Here is an 18935-nt window from a genome sequence, read left to right on the forward strand (position 1 = left end):
TAGATGTGATTTTGTCACTGCCCTTTTTTTAAATACGCAGCGGTAAAGCCTGGATCTAATCAGGATCTCAAATTTCTGGTGTTCAAAATCCAGGTTTGAGCTATACACTCTGAACTCATCTCTGCTACCAGTGAGGGACAGTATATATAAACAGAGCCTTTAGCAAAAATGGACTGTTGCATATCCATTCCTCCCCTGTTCCCCATGTCACCAGGCAGCTCCTTACAGACTAGAGCAGTAATAGTGTCCACCTCTCCAGATGGAGGAGGCAGGACACTGTCCTACAGGTACTGCTGGCCCCAGTAACAGCAGGACATAGTCCAGGTTGCCTATTTTCATAATACTCCACCTTTTGCGCTGTGATAGAACAGCGCAAATATATTAATAAAAACACACTCAGATAGGAATGCAGTGCTGCTGAATCTTCAGTCTTGCTTTTCGAGAGCCAAAGGCAACAGGCCTGAATTTTCTACCACAGGTGCTCCACACACAAACACACACACATTTACTGCAGCTAGGTTTACATGCAGCTGTACAGACAGCACAGGCTCAGTCACCTTGGGAAGACACAAGTAAGAGCAACACAGCCCAGCTGCCCATTGACCAACACTCTCCAGCCCCCTGCAAGAGCTGTGTGTTCCTGCTGCAGGGAGTCCTGGACATCACCCTCTCCCATGTCTGGTTCCTACATACTTTCCTTTGAAAACATGAAGACAAAATTGTGTTTGAAAAACATCTAAGTTCAGTAAAGCAAGAGCTAAACATGGCCATGATCATTTCATAATACATCTGTTTATTCTCTACAGTTGTTAAAAAATGACGCTGTTATCTATATTTTAAAGCAGAGTAAACTACCTTTAAAATGCTCATCTGCTGAGGGAAGAGTTTGATTTTCCATGAGAGTTATGGCCCAAACAGAAGAAAAGCTTTTTATCAGCCAAACAAGAAAGTTCTATCATTAGTCAAACTGCAGACATTTCTCCTGTGTTTACAGGATTATAGGTAAACACATATTTAGGAATTGTCACTCTCCTGTGGGGGAATCCTCCTCAGAATAATAGTTTCCTATTTTCTTAAAATTTCATATATATGAGGACAGAAGAGTCCTAAAGGCTTCAGAAGCTGAACTGCCCAGATCTGGCACTTCTAAGAAGAAATGTTCAAAGTATTGCAGTGTTTAACTTGCATTGAAATCAAGAGTAGCTGTGAAGCTAAAACCTTGCATGTGCTTTGAAAGTGCAGGATTAATGTAAATACTGCATGGCTTTGTCTGATCTCGAGCAGAAAAGTGTTTAACACTCTGTGCAGCTTCTATCCAGCCTGAACTCAGATTACAGATTTAAGGAGCATTTCTGTCAGCTCCTATGCACAACCTCCACTAACAGCAATGTTAATGCCCTGCAAACAGTAATGTTAACATTAATGAAAGAAATTATTGCACAAATGGACCCCTTTGGGTGAAAAGCAGAGCTCAGTGCAGTGACTAGCCTATGGACATCTATGACAAATAGCAGACATTTGTTCTGCACACACGAAGCTGAAAATGTATGTAACTGGCAATGCAAAAGCATGACTCCTTCAGATTGCTCTTTAACTATATAAATGTGGGTAGTTTGGCACATTTCCATCTGCATCATTCAAGTTTAAATTAAATAAATTTTCAGCGTATTACTACACCACTTCTGGCATTGCTGCATACATCTATCTAGTCTAAAATTAGAGTTGTCGGAAGTACGTTATCGGGGAAAAAAAAAATTTGGCTGAAAAGAATGGATACCAAGTTAATTACAGATGGGGCTGGTTGTACTTCCTGTTATTGATCCCATTGAGATTGCCCAACATTTAAGACTGGGTCTTTTTAAGAAAGAGGTCTCTCATCAGAAAACATTTGGTATTTCATTACTGTTCCCATTCTACTTCAAGTAGAAAAGAGAGTGCCTATAATTTTAAAATACAAGCCCAGAGGGAGAAACCTCACTTTCCTAAAGCAGCATTTAACCTGGAGTTCAGGCACTCGTATGAGATAGATGAGAGCTCCTAGGTGGACCAAGGACATGACCTCCATCTACCATAATCTCCATGCTACTAACTATTCTGGACAGGATGTCTCTAAGTCATTCCTGTTGGACTGTTTTACTGCTCATAAATATTCACCAAGCCAGAAACAGAAGCTGAAGAGAAGCCAGGGCATGAATATCTCAGACCGGCTGGACAAAGAGACTAGAACAACAGCATTTTGAAGGAAAGATGCACTTGAGGCATATGCCTAAGGTGAGAGGAGCCAGACTTCAGAGATGGACACAGAGGTTCGTATTTATTAGGATACACCATCAAATGGGGTCCAACGTGAAACATGAGACTATTACAAGTTCTTTGCTGTCCTCTGGAGCAGTTCCCATTCCATCATGTTGGTTTCTTTGCTGATCTGTCCTTCTCCTTCCATCCTTCCTAGGCTCTCTGGTTATTCACAAGAGTCTTCCTAACCCAATTATTTACACAGATAGGGCCAAGCCCTTTGCCTCCTCTTCTCAGCACTAAACAGCTGGCACTAAATCTGGAGCAGCCCTAGAATTTCTTCATGTTCTCAAGCTCATCAGCTCAGCTAATGGTTGAGCAATTCTTTCGGTCTATCAAAATCTGCTCCGCTGAAATGGAGAACTTATATTTAGCCTTCTATTCAAACAAAATAACCTACTATTGCATGAAGGTCATTTTTAACAACAAGCTCAACAATTTTAGAATAGCATCTCCTCTTTTTGAGTCAGTGAATATTTATTTTAAAAAATTGTTGGCTAGAAACTGAATAGTTATAATCTGATATAAAGGATACCAGCTGATAATAGTGTACAGTGACCTAGAAAAAAATTAAAAAGACTGATATTTTTGACCATAGCTTACAAGCAAATTAAGTACAAAAAATTTGAAAAAGTTTAACTCCATGCAACGAGTTCAAACCCTACTCATAGTAAATTACACTGTAGCCTTGCTATGAGTCTGTGGCAGGTATGCAAGAGTTGCATTGACAGAACGCTCATGGAAAAGTACTGTCAGTGCTAGAGCCTGCACAGTGAGGATAATGCTGTCCCTGACCCCAAACAGTGAACAGTTACAAAAATGCCTCCTTTTTTGAACATGTATTGACATGAACTTTCATATTAATGCAACAGAGCACACATGACAAGTACACATGACAAGCAGTATCATCAACTGCACAATGCTTTATTTTAGCTTTACAAGAACTAGCACTTAAGCTATGAAGATCAGAATCATTAGTCAATGTAATTAAAGTGCAAGTGAATGGCTTCCTTGGGGCAGTGGGGCAAGGGAGAGGCAGTGGCAAAAACCTCAACAGCAGCCCTCTCTCTTGTCAGAAGTAGGGGTACTGGTATGTTAATTGTGTGAACGTTTATCGAGCCTCTCACTTCCTCAGTGTATTAATCCTGTCCTTGTTTCACATGGCCAATTTGTTCCTTCCATCCTCCCTCCAGGATTTTTCTGAGAGTCTGTTGTTTCTAACCAAATCATGGCGATTTTCAAATGGTTTCCTTTCTATTTAGAAGATTTCATTTTTTTCTGCATTAGCCCTCCAAGAAAAATACTTGCATAAATAAGATCTACCTTCTAGAAACCTTCTGCATACACATCACCTACGGATCAGGAAAAAATACAGTAATATGGACACCAAAAATCACAGAGGAAAGAGATGTACAGAGCTGGTTGCCACAGAACAGAAACTTTGTATTGTCCCTTATCTTCTGCCTGCACTGCCAGTCCAGGCAGCTACTTGCACAAATTCTCTGGGACTCCCTCCACATGGTCCTGACCTGCCCGGCCACCCCTTCTCCTTGCCAGAAGGCTCCATAACCAGGGAGGGGACAGGAGTAACACAAGGGCTTTCACTGTGGGTACTGCTTCCATTGCTTTCTCCTTTTGTCCACGGAGGTACTCTGTTCCAGGTAAGGCAAAAATCAGAGGACTCCTTCAAGGTCAACAGTTTTACAGTGTTCATGAGAAACCCAAATAGACATGGCACCTGCCCTTACCACTAAGCTACAGCACACAAGAAGCTTTCAGAGCAAGACGAACAAGGGATGGAGGAGCATATGCCATGTCACTTTTACAGTTTTTTTCCATTGATTAGAATCAAGTTGTTTGTTTTGGTTTTTTTTTTTTAATTCCTACTTGAGCTCCTGCTCTAAATCCTATCCTGTAAACATAGACAGCTAAGGACTTCTGGATTTCAAGGACTTTTCAATTACCTCTTTTTCTCATAGTCTTCTTTGGCTACTTCCCAAACTTTCAGGAAGGCTTTCATACCCTTACAGGGCCTGCAAGATATGTGGCCAAGGAGATCTGGACCATATCAGCCTACTTCAAGAGCTCACAGCTGCTACTACCACCTCTGTCTGCTACTGAGCATCACTGCATAAATCACTCTCCCCAAGCAAGACAGTTACCAGGCCGCCAAGCAAGATACCTTTGCAGATTTCAGCCTGTGCCAACATTCATTTGAACTAATACATTCCTCATAACATGATGCCTAAACCACCTTTTTACAAGCAAAAACTTTAATTTTATAAAATGATGCCTAATGACTCAAAGTGTTCATAAGTTCTCTTTGAAAAAAAGAGCTTTTTTTCCCTATGGGGACAAAGTAGCAATAGACCACAAAATGCAGTGAAATATTAGTTGCAAAGGACTGGGAAGCTGGCAATAACAGCCTTGCTACTGTACAACAGATCTGTTGTATATTGATGACATAGTACTATTACACCCTGGCTACAAAAGTAACATGAAAATTGTATGAACATTTATTAAAATCAACATGTTACCATTAAGTTGCATTTAACAAATTAAGCAGTTTTCATTGCTCCAGCTCCAGTCTTAGAAACTTTTCAGGATCAGAAAAAAAGCAACACCACCACCGTGTGGCAGAAATCAATCACATCACAAGAAAGTGATACAGACAGGATTTGAACCCAAAAAGCAAGGGCTTGCTCCATTTTCTTTTTAAGTAGTCAGACAACCTACAGCAGGTTCCTGAATTCACTTGAAGAAAGCAAGGTTTCATATGGGTATATATGGACTTCCGATATTTTCTCCCTGTGCAGTACAGGACATCATACTTTAAACTCAGTGTCATGGATTACTTGTCTGCTTTGACTTTCTAGATTACATTGCAGTCGTCCCCAGTCCTCATTACGTTTTTCAGATATTAGTAGATACAAATCTACGGCTATCATACAAAGGTATGCCTGTTCCTTTGGGGGAAATGGGGAACGTACACTATCAAATAAACACCAGTGGAATTATAAGGTTGGAGCAGCGGTACACTGTGGCCCTGCAGTTCACCAGTTGGTTTTGATATTGACCACATTCTTCCAAGCAGCTGGGTAGAAACAGACTATTTTCAAAGCTTTGATTCAAATTACAACAAAGCATTCTGTGAACAGGATGGAAACAACAGCTCACACCCAGGTAATAAGCCAAGTAATTAGGAAATAAGCTTTCCCAGCTGCAGCAGTCCCAGGCAGGAGGCTTGCTCTGGGTCAGCTTCCAAGGAGCTTCATCTACACCAGGGTGCCCAAGGAGAGCAATTTCCCCTCCCCTCTTCTTGCTCATTGTCATGGTTTAACCCCAGCCAGCAACTAAGCCCCACCCAACCGCTCACTCACTCCCCCCCGGTGGGATGGGGGAGAGAATCAGAAGGGTAAAAGTGAGAAAACTGGTGGGTTGAGATAAAGACAGTTCAATAGGTAAAGCAAAAGCCGCGCACGTAAGCACAGCAAAACAAGGAATTCATTCATCGCTTCCTATCGGCAGGCGGGTGTTCAGCCATCTCCAGGAACGCAGAGCTCCATCACACGTAGCAGTTACTTGGGAAGATAAACACCATCACTCTGAACATTCCCCCTTCCTTCTTCCCCCAGCTTTATATACTGAGCATGACGTCACATGGTATGGAATACCCCGTTGGCCAGTTGGGTCAGCTGTCCTGGCTGTGCCCCCTCCCAGCTTCTTGTGCACCTGGCAGAGCATGGGAAGCTGAAAAGTCCTTGACTAGATAAGCACTACTTAGCAACAACTAAAACACCAGTGTCTTATCAACATTACTCTCATACTAAATCCAAAACACAGCATTATACCAACCACTAGGAAGAAAATTAATTCTATCCCAGCTGAAACCAGGACACTCATCTGACAAGAGTCAGTTGTCTCTCTGTCTGGGCACATCTTCCCTCCAGCCAGAGCTCACAGTAACACTGCCTGCATGCAACTCCTTGAGCCCTCACATGCTAGAATATACATTTACCTCATCTCAGACCTGGTAAATCATAGAATCATAGAATCATTAAGGTTGGAAAAGACCTCTAAGATCGAGTCCAACCATCAATCCAACATGACCATGCCCACTACACCATGTCCCTAAGCACCTCATCTACACGTCTTTTGAATACCTCCAGGGATGGGGACTCCACCACTTCCCTGGGCAGCCTGTTCCAAGGCCTGACCACTCTTTCAGTAAAGAAATTTCTCCTAATGTCCAATCTAAACCTCCCTTGGCACAACTTGAGGCCATTTCCTCTCGTCCTATCGCTGTTACTTGGGAGAAGAGACCAACCCCCACCTCGCTACAACCTCCTTCCAGGTAGTTGTAGAGCACGATGAGGTCTCTCCTCAGCCTCCTCTTCTCCAGACTAAACACCCCGAGCTCCCTCAGCCGCTCCTCATAAGACTTGTGCTCCAGACCCTTCACCAGCTTCACTGCCCTTCTCTGGACACGCTCCAACACCTCCATGTCTTTCTTGTACTGAGGGGCCCAAAACTGAACACAGGATTCGAGGTGCGGCCTCACCAGTGCCGAGTACAGGGGCACGATCACCTCCCTGCTCCTGCTGGCCACACTATTTTCTCATACAAATGATTATTCGCCAGCATGAAACATATCCTGATATGGTTGGATCCAGAAGACTAACCAGGCAGTAAATCCTAGTGATTTCCTATCTCATGCATGAACTTCCCAAACATCTCTGCAGAAATTTGTAGTATTTGGAAAGACTATGGACTATTCCCAAGAACAATTTCTGCTTTGTGTTTTCTTGATATGTTCTCCTACCGTTTTTTTCAAGCTGTTTGGATCTTCTGAGTCTTTTTACTAGGTCAAGAGATAACTGTACTTCAAATTTCTAATTAAAACAGTGCAACCTCAGATGATGGAAACAGCACAACTAACACCAGCAGTAACGACCTTAAGGCTGTGCGCGTGCAAAAGCCACTCACTTTGTGCTGCAGTCCTTTAGACACTACAGGAGATCTAGGAAAATCCTGAAAAAAAAAATTTTGTAAATATTTAGTTATATTTCCTAGTGATCAAGACAGTTTCTTCCTTGGTTCCTGCCAACATCCCTTCTCCCGACTGTTGTTTAACATGCCTGACAGCTGCCACCTTCCACTCGAGGAACATCTGCATTTCAGAGACTTGTGGAGAATGAGTGAAGCACCAGGAATCATCGAGATGAATGCCTGAAAACATGTACAATATTCATGTTTCCCCACTGCTTCCAAATACCTTTATGATGAAAATCCTAGTCTGAGCATTCTCCCCTTTTGATACAAGTACCTGGCTGTTAGTAAAAGGCAGGAGTTGTGAATACATATGGTAAGGAGACCATACTCCATATGTTATCCCATCCTTTGATCTTTTGAGCAACTGGCTTCCAAATTGCCGCACTATGAAGCATTTTAATGTATACTTTGTACGGATGGTTACAACCAAATGAATGATTTAGTAACAAAGTGTTTGGAGTAAACCAATTGAGTAAAACTGCAGAGGGCATGTGCAATCAGGCTGGATTTGAGCAACAGCTGCTACACATTTGTAGAATAATAGATCTGATGAACTAATTTGTGAGAAAAACTGGGCACAGCTGTGATGCAGCTCACAAATGAAAAGCAACAAATTGTAAGCAACTGCATAAAAGGGTTGTTTTTCAGATCAACTTCACTAAAACTGCATGTAGTTGGTTTTGATTTGGGTTTTTTGGTTTTTTAAAAATTAAATAGCTTGGTGGATAAGGGAACCAGGGAAATGCCTGTATCTGAAGTAACTGCTATTAAAGGTCTCTAGTGGGAGTCAGAAAATCAGTTTTCTTTTAAAGTACAGGAGTAATTCAATTGAGTTCAATAAAAACTATGTGAACATACAGACACGTTGAAGGCAAATTCTGCGTTTTTCCACAGAAACACCATAGATCAAAATTCTTCGCATACTAAGTACAGATATTAAATTATCAGAGCAAGCTTTCATTTGCTGTTACACCCAAAAGGAAGCTACAGTTCACAGCTTCCCACCTTGCCTTCTAAAAATCAAGAGTGTCACACAATGTCACACAATACAAGAGTTGCAAGATTTGCACAAAGCCATTAGAGAAGCACATGCCAATGGATTATTACAGATTCAGTGCCATATAAACATAACTATGCCAAAGTTAAAGATATTTATAACTATCTTTTAAAAAGATCTGGGTTGAAATAATACTGTATCATCAGTCCAGAGGTATCTCTCTGCTAAGCAAAGCCAAAACCAAATCATACAGACACACATAATGTTGTATCAATAGAAATTATATGAGGAGCTTAAAAATAAATACCATAGAAAGAGTCCTTGCTGAACTGAAACAGCACCAATTATTGCTTTATAGTGTAACCCCTTAACTATGGATTGCCATATGAATGAGGCCATCTCTCCTGTACTAGGAGGCTGCCTAGCTAGCAGCCCCCACGCTGTACTGCTTATAGAATCATTTAGGTTGGAAAAGACTTTTAAGATCATCAAGTCCAACCATTAACATAGCCAAGGCCACCACTAAACCATGCCCCTAAGCACCACACTTACACGTCTTTCAAATACCTCCAGGGATGGGGACTCCACCACTTCCCTGGGCAGCCTGTTCCAATGCTTGACAATATCCTAATATCCAATCTAAACCTCCCCTGGTGGGGGGAGGTGCAACTTGAGGCCATTTCCTCTCGTCCTATCACTTGTTACTTGGGAGAAGAGACCAACACCCACCTCACTACAACCTCCTTTCAGGTGGTTGCACAGCACGAAAAGGTCTCCCCTCAGCCTCCTTTTCTCCAGGCTAAACAAGCCAGTTCCATCAGCTGCTCCCCATCAGACTTGTTCTCCAGACCCTTCACCAGCTTCATTGCCCTCCTCTGGACACGCTCCAGCACCTCCATGTCCTTCTTGTGGTGAGGGGCCCAAAACTGAACACAGGATTCGAGGTGCGGCCTCACCAGTGCCTGACTACAGGGGCACGATCACCTCCCTGCTCCTGCTGGCCACACTATTCCTGATACAGGCCAGGATGCCCTTGGCCTTCTTGGCCACCTGGGCACACTGCCGGCTCATGTTCAGCCGGCTGTCAACCAGCACCCCCAGGTCCTTTTCCACCGGGCAGCTTTGCAGCCAAGCCTGTAGCGTTGCCTGGGGTTGTTGTGGCCGAAGTGCAGGACCCGGCACTTGGCCTTGTTGAACCTCATACATTGGCCTCGGCCCATCGACCCAGCCTGTCCAGGTCCCTCTGCAGAGCCTTCCTACCCTCCAGCAGATCAACGCTCCCGCCCAACTTGGTGTCGTCTGCAAACTCACTGAGGGAGCACTCGATCCCCTCGTCCAAATCGTTGATAAAGATATTAAACAGAACTGGTCCCAGTACTGAGCCCTGGGGAATACCACTTGTGACCGGCCACCAACTGGAGTTAATCCATTCACCACCACTCTTTGGACCCGGCCATCCAGACAGTTTTTTACCCAGCAAAGAGTACACCCGTCCAAGCCATGAGCAGCCAGTTTCTCCAGGAGAATGCTGTGGGAAACAGTGTCAAAGGCTTTACTAAAATCTAGGTAAACAACATCCACAGCCTTTCCCTCATCCACTAAGCGGGTCACCTGGTCATAGAAGGAGATCAGGTTGGTCAAGCAGGACCTGGCTTTCATGAACCCATGCTGCCTGGGCCTGATCACCTGCTTGTCCTGTACGTGCAGCGTGATGGCACTCAAGATGATCTGCTCCATAACCTTTCCCGTAACCGAGGTCAGACTGACAGGCCTGTAGTTCCCTAGATCCTCCTTCCAGCCCTTCTTGTAGACGGGCACAAGATTTGCTAACCTCCAGTCAACTGGGACCTCCCTGGTTAGCCAGGACTGCTGATAAAGGATTGGAAGTGGCTTAGTGAGCACTTCCGCCAGCTCCCTCAGTACCCTTGGATGGTTCCCACCTGGCCCCATAGACTTGTGAGTGTCTACATGGTATAGCAGGTTGCTAACCATTTTCCCTTGGATTATGGAGGCTTCATTCTGCTCCCTGTCTTCCAACTCAGGGGGCTGGGTACCCAGAGAACAACTGGTCTTACTATTAAAGACTGAGGCAAAGAAGGCATTAAGTACCTCAGCCTTCTCCTCATTCTTTGTCACTATAAAGGATGGAGATGCTCCTTAGCCCTCCTTTTGTTGCCAATGTATTTAAAGAAACATTTTTTATTGTCTTTTATGGCAGTAGCCAGATTAAGTTTTAGTTGGGCTTTGGCCCTTCTAATTTTCTCCCTCCATAACCTCACAACATCCTTGTAGTCCTGCTGAGTTGCCTGCCCCTTCTTCCAAAGGTCGTAAACTCTCCTTTTTTTTCCCTGAGTTCCAGCCAAAGCTCTCTGTTCAGCAAGGCCAGTCTATTTCCCCACCAGCTCATCTTTCAGCACATGGGGACAGCCTGCTCCTGTGCCTTGAAGATTTCCTTCTTGAAGGATGTCCAGCCTTCCTGGACTCCTTTGCCCTTCAGGAGTGCCTCCCAAGGGACTTTGTCAACAAGGCTCCTAAACAGGCCAAAGTCTGCCCTCTGGAAGTCCAAGGTAGCAGTTCTGCTGACCTCCCTCCTTACTTCTCCAAGAATCGAAAACTCTCTCATTTTGTGATCGCTGTGCCCAAGACAGCCTCCAGCCGTCACATCACCCACAAGTCCTTCTCTGTTCACAAAAAACAGGTCCAGCAAGGCACCTTCCCTAGTTTGCTCACTGAGCAATGGTGTCAGGAAGTTATCTTCCACACACTCCAGGAACCTCCGAGACTGTTTCCTCTCTGCTGTATTGTATTTCCAGCAGACATCTGGTAAGTTGAAGTCCCCCATGAGAACAAGGGCTAGCGATTGTGAGACTCTCCCAGCTGCTTATAAAACATTTCATCTGCCTCTTCATCCTGGTTGAGTGGTCTGTAACAGACTGCTTTGTTGGCCTTTCCCATGATTCCTACCCATAAACACTCAACCCTATCATCACCATCATTAAGCTCTAGAAAATCAAACACTCCCTAACGTACAGGGCTACCCAACCACCTCTCCTTCCTTGCCTACCCCTTCTGAAGAGTTTATAGCCATCCATTGCAGCACTCCAGTTGTGCGAGTCATCCCACCACGTTTCCATGATGGCAACTATATCATAGTTTTCCTCCTGCACAATGGCTTCCAGCTCCTCCTGTTTGTTGCCCATGCTGCATGCATTGGTGTAGATGCACTTCAATTGGGCTATTGATCCCGCCACCTTTTGGGGGGAGAAACCAATTCCCACGTGACCATTCTCAGGTGCTTCCATGGTTTCCAACACATCCATAACCCTTGTGTCTTTGCTGCTGCATGGATCTCCATCCCCTACCTCCACTGAGACAGCAGACTGAAGGACCTTGCTAGCACACCATCCCTCAAACGTTGGCATGCTGTCCCAGGCTTATCTCTAGCAAGCCTGGTTTTATCCCTTTCCTCCTTCAAATCTAGTTTAAAGCTCTTTCAATGAGCCCTGCTAACTCGTGTGCAAAGATCCTTCTCCCCCTTTGATACAGGTGTACCCCATCTGTTGCCAGTGGGCCTGGTGTTGTATAGACCAACCCACAATCAAAAAACCCAAAATTCTGCCAGTGACAACAGGCTCGGAGCCAGGTATTGATGTGCTGGGTCTGCCCATTTCTTCCCTCATCATTCCCTGCAACTGGAAGGATAGAGGAGAATACTACTTGTGCTCCTGATCCCTTAACCAGTCATCCCAAGGCCCTGAAGTCTCTCTTGATTGCCCTTGGACTTCTTGTTGCAACTTCATCGCTGCCTACCTGAAAAATCGGTAATGGATAATAATTTGAGGGCCGTACCAGGGTAGGAAGTTTTCTCTTCACATCTTTAACCCAGGCCCCAGGGAGGCAGCACACTTCCCCAAGAAGTGGGTCCGGTCTGCGTATTGGGCCTTCTGTTCCCTTCAGAAGGCAGTGTCCTATGACAATGACCCGTCTTTTTTTCTTTATGGAAGCAGTTTTGACACAGGGCGTAGGCTGACTTAACCTCGGCAACACCTCCAAGCTAGATGAACCATCATCCTCGTTATTGTTCGGTTTCACTTGCAGAGCCTCATACCTATTATGCAAGGGCACCTGGGAAGGTGGGGCAGTCACAGAGGAGACGCGCCTGCTGCACCGGCAGGAACTTGTTGCCATTGCCCCCTATCCCTTACATCACTGTGTTCAGCCAGGCGGAGAGAGGACAGGGAATCCTCCGTGTCATGCGTCCTGTCTGCCTGTTGGGCCTGTCTCAGGGAAGGTAGGGTGCAGATAGCATCCAGACAGCAGCCAGAAATATCCGGCTTACCTTCATAATTGTGCTAACAATCTGTAGGCATTGCACAGCAATAATGCTCTACAGGACAGAGATAATGTTCTAAATTATTCCTAGAACATACATAAGAGAAATTACTTTACTAATAACCTGCTGCAATACACACAATAATATAACAGCCCACACGGTACAGCTGATGGTGTCAAAGGGAATGATTTAACACAAGAAAAGCAATCAGTATTATGTATTGCAGCAGAGATGGCTTGCTTCCAGGTCTAGACCTCTGCTGCTCCTCTGCCTATCTGTCCACTCCAAGGCTTCACTCTGCATCTTGCTGGTGCAGAAGCCATAGCTCTCAACATATAATAGCAGAATTTTCAATAACCTCAAGCCATCCAAACCTCACTATGAGAAACTGAACTGAAGAGCCATTGCTCTAACAGCCTCTGTCAGACATACAGTCACGTATCGGGTAGAATCACTGTGCCTTGTACTAGTTAAGTCTTTCTATGCTGCGATTATCTAAAAAAAAAAATCTCCCATAGTTTTCCACACAAGTAGCAAGCATATCAATGTAGGCAGCTGAACAATTTTAACCATTATATTATTTAGGAAAAAAAATTCCCAATACATTTATATTTTTAGAGTAACCACCAAACTCAGATTGTCAAAAGCACTGAGAATGGCTAGGTGCATAACTCATTAAAAAAATTGTTACAATTCAAAAGCCAAAATTTTAGATAGACATTCATCTATGTAACAGTGCAAGCTGTAAATGCTTTACACCACTGTCTCATTTCAAAAATTTTACAGATTTCATTTCTATCAGCACCTATCTGCTGACAATACCGTTTTACTAGAGTGTATGCATCTTTGCTAGTGCTCTGTATATTCGTTATCTAAACTGGGAAAACGTACATCTCTAAGCACAGTCACACCCTGCAGAGCAGAATTAAGAACTCTGTCCAGGGCAAGTCCTGTAATGACAAAGAGCCAGGGGACTGCTCTAGGGTATAGTTTGTCACCACAGGAAATGCACAGTCCACATTCCTGCTCTACCTGGTAGATAATTTACACTAAACTGAGTTTTACCAGGTTAAATTATCTGAGGAACAACAGGACTCCTAGGAAAGATATGTGCAAAGATACAGTTCTATGAAGCAGATTTTGTAATGAAACTTTTTTAAATATAGACCAGCTCTTTATCCCTTGAAAAGCTGACAATTAATATTTTCAAAAAAGATCAGATACTTAAAGAGGAGTTAGATACCAAAATGTCTTTGAGGATCTTCATGTCAAGCATAACAGCATGACACAGAGCAAGAAGAAAAATCCCGTGAACACCCAGGTCTCTGAACCAAGATGGTTGGGAATTTTAAAATTCCTCTAAATTCCCAACCATCTAAAAGCATCTAAATACTTTTCAAAAACTTGGTTCATGGATCTGATAAATGCAAATGACATTTAAGAGGGACATCAACACTGAAACACATTTTGTGATAAAATGTTGCAGTGGAAAACACAACACTGCACAGCAAAACAACCAAAACAAAACACAACAATCAACTTTATGAATCTTACATTACATTAGTTTGAAATGTCTGGGCTGTAGTTGACAGCATTAGCACTTGCAATCTCTTCCACATAAAGAAAAGGACAGCTAAATGACAACATCTAGCCATGACTTTATTCTTGTCTCAGTGGAGCTATCCAGGGGCATGCACTGTATGTACCTAACTTGCACATGAACATAGGTGCCTGAGTCATGGAGACATCCTCTCCAGGGAGGGACCGGTGTTCCCCAAGTAGTCAGAAAGACCAATGCCTTTCAGATCTCCAGATGGAGAAACCATCCACTTATGAAGGTGAATGTTTTCTCCATAATGATTGGTCCCTCTGTACAGAGAGCATAGCTGCTTACTCTAGAGGGGCTACTTAGGGCTGCATTAGGCATCTGAAATTTAGGTACTTCTATGCTTCAGTGAGATGGGCTGGATCCCACACCAAGGAAGTATGTACTACCAACACAGTGGAGTGAGCAAGCAGCTTCAGTGCTCATCCTGTGCACCTGAGCTAGTAAGAAGCAAACTCAGCTGAATCCCTTCACTAAACTATACTTTACATCCACTGTCTAATTAAGTCTTAAGCCAAGTGACTGGGAGAGAAAAAGCACAAGTTAATTAACATATCATGATGCAGTATATAAAAAACCCCTTTGACAGGATAATAAATAATATATGAAAGGCAAAGCAAAAGGGCTCTAATTTAGCATTGGTTCAAAATGCCTCACTCTACCTGTATTAATTAAGTGTGTTTGAAGCCAGGACATCTCATGTCTATACATTCAGAGGCTTTATTTAGAGCTAGAGCTTCAGATACATAGTTAGTATCAATACTTAACAATCTCAGGTATAGCAGCTGAAATAGATACTGCTATGTCATTTTTGTATGCAATATCTTTGAATCTTATTAAAAATAAAATAGCCTTTCATTAAAGCTGCAGCCTTCATCCAAGATGGTTGCAAGCAGTAGTTGTTAATTATAGATTAAATATTTCTGCAAGACTTTGAAACTGTACTTGAAACCAACCCAAATAAACTGAGCTCCAAGCTCAGTATTTCTGAAAATTCAAAGATCACACAGCTTCATACACATTTTGTTTGCATATATTTAACATTACATGAATTTTCTTGTGCAAAAAGGCTCTTTGTGCATCTCACCCTACAGTAGTATAATGCTCATCTTACAACTACTCCTGCTATAGCTACTCATACTGTTATGCACAATCATCTCATCCATTTAATAGATTTTTTCTCTTTCATAACAATTAATAACAAGTAGATAGCTGTTTATTTATTGTTATTTCTACACTACCAGTGTTCCAAACATGCCTTCTTAACTTTTTTTATTCAGCTCAAATTAAGAGCTATTTACATTCTAAGAGATATTTACATTTTTGAAGTAATAATATAAACACAAGTTAAACTCCTACAAGGTTAAGGGATTGTATATCCATAACAAAACAATATTATTAAAGACTTCAAGACTTTCCTTTATGACTTCTACAAAACATCAGCACATTTTCACATTTTTGTAAACCACTGCAGAAGAGCTACTTAGAACTGCGCTGGAGAAACGGAACTAAAACCAATGAGGGAACTGAGTAACATTTTCCTACCCGGCATCATGAAGGGTCAGTGATCACTATTAGGCAAACTTCTGGGAGAGCTCTGTCAGGAAACACCTCAAGCAGGTCTGTGGGCAGATGGTATGCTTTATAGGCGGTGCATTACTTCTGTTAACCAACACAGTAGCGGGGAGGTGACCCCACCCCTCAGCAGATGGGATCTAAACTGTATTTAGGAGAGGATAGGGATGAAGGACAGACTCCTGAGCAGCTCATGAGGCTCGTTAACTCATTAAGAAGTGAGGAGGTAGGGGGCTAGGTAAATGTATTGGATGATGTGAAAATTTAGTGAGAAAAGGTGCGGAGTATTTCTCAGTATCTGCAAGGAGCAAGCAGAACAGGATGCTGATCCATCGTCATTCAGAGGAAAGAAAATAACGCAGTGCTCAGGTTGCTTGCGTTTCGGGGGTGATAGTACACAGAATTCCTCAACATTTGTGGGAGAGAGGAAAATGCCTGGGGATCCTGAGTTACTGAGGAGCGGAGCAGAGGATCTCAAGTAATCATTCAAGGCTGAACAACAGCAGGATTTATCCTACTTGTTTGTTTTGTTTTTTCTATACTACTGCATAAAAACTCTCCTCTAAGTGGCTTTTTGTACAAGCTACTGACTCTACATGGAGCAAAGTTCAGCAGGAGTACAAAAAGATACAGTTCCAAACCAAGATTCTTCTTTTCTCTCAAATCCTCACATGCACGTTTTCATGATAACCTTCACAGGCATTTTCCTCTATTCTTCTTCCCACACCAATCCTTCCGAAAATTGTCTACACTGTCACTATAAAAGTACAGTTATTCCATCTCCAGAAAGCAGCAAATCAGCTGAAATGTTGTTATCTGAAAGCTGGTAAATTCCACAGAATTGCTTTTCTAAGAAAAAAAATTATTGTAATGAAATGACGGTAATTGCTGCAGTTTGTCTTCAATGTGCATTTTTCCCCAAGGCACATCCTGCTTGGATTAGATTCTTTGTCTACAAAATGTTGCTCTTATAAAGTCTGTACTACACATTTCAAAAAAAAAAAATAATGCAGCCCTCACTGTTTAATATCCTCAAAGAATGATGCATAATGTTCCTGGGGGAAAAAAAATTGCTTAAATGTTTTATCCGGAAATGTAAACGGCTGAGTTCTTACCTTGTTATCTCAATGACACAATGAGAACTTTGCGTTAAGGACTCACATATCTTTCAACTGTTACACATTTTTATGCTTCTTGTTTCATTTCACTAAATATCAGGCAATTTGTTTTGCCTACTGTAAGTATAGAAGCTATCCCCCTAAAATCAAAATTTAAAGAGACATGCATGAAAAAATAGCAGCAGTGCATTAGCAAAGCATGCTTCTGAAACCGTCATAGCACTTTACAAACATTGTGCTGGGCCCCACTTTTAGGTTTCCTACTGACTGTGCTTACACCAGCAAATTCAAAGACTTCAATTCTTCATCACTGCTCCCGACTGTCCCAGCGGCAGTATTGTCATGGCTGCTATTACAACCACATATGCTTCACCTTACCAGAGATCAAAAACAAAACCAAGCTGTGGTAAAGAGAAAGTCGTAAACATAGGGGCCAAAGAAAAGTCCTGCGGGGTCAACTGTTGTGTCTGGTTTTGGATGTGGGCCTGGTATCTGTGTTGTTTTGGACACAGGCTACTGAATTTTCTTTCACCGGAAGCTCAAAGAGCGCAGTCTGTGCAGAGCTAGCACACCAAGTCCTGCCGAGGCTCCAGGTCTCTGGTCACTGCAACACTTCCAAGGGGAAGTGCTTATGGCATCAACCTCCCAAACCAAGTGGAATATGTATTTATAAATGTATATGTATTTGTATTCCCTAATGACAAATACAGAAAGCTTGTGTTATCACTACCAGCCTCCACAATCTATTCCCTTATGTTTTAAAATCACTTTCTTTGTGTGAACTTAAGGGCAAGAATGTTAATTCAGCTGCACTAAACATCAGGAGATCAATATTAAGTACTTCCAATCAGCTTTATTGCTATGTCTAAAACCAGTAAAACAAAGACCTACAGCATACATCTGTAGAGCACACCTCTTCTTCTGTTTATTAACACACACAGTGAAAAACAATCCAGAGGGACAACCATAACCTTGACATTTTAAATGAACTCTATTAATCTCTATTTATTTTTACCTTCTACTGTTACTAATAGCAGACACCAATATCAAACAATTATAAAGGGGAAGCAGAAAATAACGTTTTCTTTCCCATTACTTTCCCTTACGTGTTTTGGAGAACTTTGTACGTGAAGAGTTACACTGATGCCCTCCTATAGCTAAGCTGGGTTGGTATTATTCCAGGTATGCACTAGGTATTTGGTATTCTCTCCTGAGAATAAAGGAACGAAAAACACTGAAAGATAAGGAAATCTCATTGTAAAGCCATAAAACTGGCTCTAAGAATATTTTTAGTGACCTGAAGGTACTCTCCAATCATTTTAAAAGACTGCTTATATTTCCAGTTGATTGCATCTATTCACGACTGTGTAGTGATAAATACACAGAACACCTGCCTCAGTGTTATTTTCTTTAAGTAGGGAAACCTACAAGGAAGAGTAGACTTGAAAGTGAATCGTAAAAGCAGAGAGAACTCTATTTTTTGTCTCCTAGGAAATTAATTAAAACACTCTAGGCTACAACAGTAGTAGTACACTGCTTACACTAGTATGAAGAAGATGGACTGTAATGTTTCCCACGCTATTCCAATTATCACTTTTACTGTATTTGCCAGACATGTCCCTAAAATCTCTTTACTTGATCTAAGATATGAAATTTTACAAAATGTATTAGACCATCTATAGGCAGTACGTTGAATGCAAATACATCAAGCATTACATTCTTTTAAATGACCTGAGAGAGGGAGTACAGGGAGTAATTCACAGCGAAACAGTTGCAGTCATCGCTTTCTGCAGGTTTTACTCGTGGAGTTTTCCCTAAAATAATCAGTAAATTGATTTATACCCTTGAACAGGTTTAGAGCCTGGGTCATTGGAAAAATCAATACCACTTTCTATCCTGGCAACTGCTCATCAAGCAATTTTGTTAGAAAGGAAAACAGGAGGTGAGTTGTTGAAATAC

Source organism: Calonectris borealis, chromosome 8 (assembly GCF_964195595.1).
Source record: "Calonectris borealis chromosome 8, bCalBor7.hap1.2, whole genome shotgun sequence".
NCBI lineage: Eukaryota > Metazoa > Chordata > Aves > Procellariiformes > Procellariidae > Calonectris > Calonectris borealis.